Source organism: Penaeus monodon, chromosome 7 (genome assembly GCF_015228065.2).
Source record: "Penaeus monodon isolate SGIC_2016 chromosome 7, NSTDA_Pmon_1, whole genome shotgun sequence".
Taxonomy (NCBI): domain Eukaryota; kingdom Metazoa; phylum Arthropoda; class Malacostraca; order Decapoda; family Penaeidae; genus Penaeus; species Penaeus monodon.
Window position 1 is genome coordinate 29,515,874 of NC_051392.1, and position 3,280 is coordinate 29,519,153.

Consider the following 3,280-nt stretch of genomic DNA (forward strand, 5'->3'; position numbering starts at 1 on the left):
TGACACCAACATGGGCGTGAACTCTGGGGTCTCGCTGTCCCCCACACACGTCAAAAACAGAAGAGGCGACACCCATAATTCTCCCGGCAACTTTATGTTAAGTTTTTTATTTTTTTATTTTTTTATTTCTTTGCCTTTCTTGAAACTTTCTTGGTGTCGGTGGTTACCGATACTAAAGCCGAAGTTATGGAAATTCGGCGAAGGAAAATTTCTCCGATTCAATTGCTTGTCTCGTTTGCTTGTACCTATTCAGTCAATTCTGACTAATCCAAGGGTTGTAATCACTGCTTTTCCATCAATATAAGCGTCACAGGGTTACATTCAGCGGGGCAGCGTTGCCATCGCTCTTCTACATCTCGTTAATATGGCCACCCGCAACCTATAGTTAGAATCAGCCGGGCCTCAGTCTAGTCACGACCGAGGTTCTATATTGGCCCAGCATTATCATTATTTTCCTTAACTGCAGGGACGGACAACGGCGTCTGTACCTATGCCCGGGTATGTGTCTGTGCGTACGCCTGGGCCTCCCGTGTCTTAGCCTGTGTCTGCATCTGTGTCTGTGTCTGCGTGGATGAGTCGTGGTTGGATAATTCACCACGCTGACAGACGCTCCTTTGCGATCGGTTTTATTGCCTCATTTATCATGTTTGTTTAGCATGCGGAGAAGGCGTTCTCCTGTGTAGGCAACGGGCGGGACACTTGTGCGTGCGTCTGGCTTTGTGTGTGATTGTTTATCATTGTTGTTGTTTGTGTTTGCTTGATCTCATTGTTTTGTTGTTTTTTGCCACGTGAGTTAACGGGCGTACAAGATAATGCAGGTCGAATTTGTATATTCTTTTATTATCTTGTATATTTTTTTCCTTTCTAACCATTCTTTACAATTATGCAAAGATATATGAAGCCCTCCCCCTCGCATCACCAAGGCGTCACTCACCTACAGTGGAACATGTCTCCTTTAATCAGCACATCATGACTTACTCCGAAATTCTGCGGGAACGTCATACCAATTTTCACGGGCAAAATTGCTGATATTACTCTCGACTGCGGTAAATATTTTAATTAGATGTGATTACATATAATGAATAAAGTGAAAGAAACATATTTCTCTCTCTCTCTCTCTCTCTCTCTCTCTCTCTCTCTCTCTCTCTCTCTCTCTCTCTCTCTCTCCTCCTCTCCCTCTCCCCTCTCTCTCTCTCTCTCTCTCCCTCTCTCTCTCTCTCTCTCTCTCTCTCTCTCTCTCTCTCTCTCTCCTCTCTCTCTCTCTCTCTCTCTCTCTCTCTCTCTCTCTCTCTCTCTCTCTCTCTCTCTCTCTCTCTCTCTCTCTCTCTCTCTCTCTCTCTCTCTCTCTCTCTCTCTCTCTCTCTCTCTCTCTCTCTCTCTCTCTCTCTCTTCTCTCTCTCTCTCTCTCTCCTCTCTCCTCCTCTCTCTCTCTCTCTCTCTCTCTCTCTCTCTCTCTCTCTCTCTCTCTCTCTCTCTCTCGCTCACTCATTCATTTACTAACTTATTTATTCACTGGTTTATTCATCTCGAAACGTGACATCCGCGATTGGCAGTAGATAAAGCGGGAGAAGAAGAGGGTGATGGGAGCTGGGGAAACGGGTACCCGAGGGGCATGCTTGCTTGGAACCGGCCCGGGGGTGTCTAGAAGGGAAAGGCATGTGGGGGATTAAGCATTGACCGCGTGGGTAATGTGCGAGGACGCCTGGGTCTGTTGAGGCTCGGGGATCATTGGGTGATTTCTGTTTGGAGGAGTTGGAGCTGTTGGCGTTCGTATGAAATCATACCATGACTTGCAAATTGCATTTTTATGAACGCATGAGAAATATACAGGGACGTAATAGTTCAGTGGAGATGTATTCTAATTGCTCTCTTTCATTTTGCAGGTACGGCGGGTGATGCGATGGAGTGTGGTGTATGGGGTTGGTCTCTTCATCTATACGCAACAAGTCTGGTTTGTAATGCTTCGTGGGCTGCCCTCGAGCCTGTTATTGGTCGGTACCCTATTTTAGTTTCATTTTCGTATAAAGCTTTGAATTATTTATTTTTTTAAAAAGATATTCGTGATGTTCTTTTACATTTTGTCTTTACATATTGTGTGTGTTGATAGCCATAAAAACACAACGTTGCCATGTTGTATTATCTTCAGTGTACGCGGTATAGTTCCAGTAAATGAAAGGCCCCTTAGCAAGACGTTGGGACAGTGTTTTTGTGTCATAATTTCTGGCGCTTGTTAGTCCATTGTTTTGTGCTGCTGTTAGGACATAATTACTCTAATTATCTTCTTTGTGTTCCTTGTTAATTTATATTCTCTTTGTGTTTTGATCACCGTATTTTGCATATCTAATGATCTTGCCAATACATGGTAATTAGGCCTGTTTACTGTTCGTATCTCAAGTATTGTGAGAGGCCAGGCATGTCAGGCGTATTATTTGCTGGAAAAAGTACACCGCCGTTACTCTCTCTCTCTCTCTCTCTCTCTGCTCCTCGTCTCGCTCTTCTCTCGTCTCTCGTCATCTCTCTCCTCTCTCTCTCTTCTCTCCTCTTCTCATACTCTCTTCTCCTCCTCTCTCTCTCCTCTACTCCTCGCTCCCCCCCCCCCTCTCTCTTCTCTCCTCGCTCATCTCTCTCTCTCCTCTCTCTCCTCCTGCTCTTCTCTCTCTCATCTCTCATCTCTCTTCTCTCTCTCTCTCTCTCTCTCTTCTGCCCCCCCCCTCATCTCTCTCTCTCTCTCTCTCTCTCTCTTCTCTCTCTCTCCCTCTCTCTCCTCTCTTCCTCTCCTCTCTCCTCTCTCTCTCCTCTCTCTCTCTCTCTCTCTCTCTCTCTCTCTCTCTCTCTCTCTCTCTCTCTCTTCTCTCTCCTCTCTCTCTCCCTCCTCTCTCTCTCTCTCTCTCTCTCTCTCTCCCCCGCCCCCTCCTCTCTCTGTCTTCCGTCTTCTCTCTCTCTCTCTCTCTCTCTCTCTCTCTCTCTCTCTCTCTCTCTCTCTCTCTCTCTCTCTCTCTCTCTCTCTCTCTCTCTCTCTCTCTCTCTCTCCCTCTCCCTCTCCCTCTCTTCGAGTTGAAGATGCGCCAGAGAGGCTGTTGACGAATGACGACCGATTGACAGGTTGGCGGCGATAATTGTTTGCCACGTAGCACGTTTAGCGATGAGAACTATTTAAAATAAAACCATGGTATTCAGACAGGATGCATCATCGTCAACCTTCAAAGTGTATCTTCGTCTTGATGTGAAAATAGATTAATTAATAAGAATAAATAATAAGTATAAAACCTGAGTTGAGTTC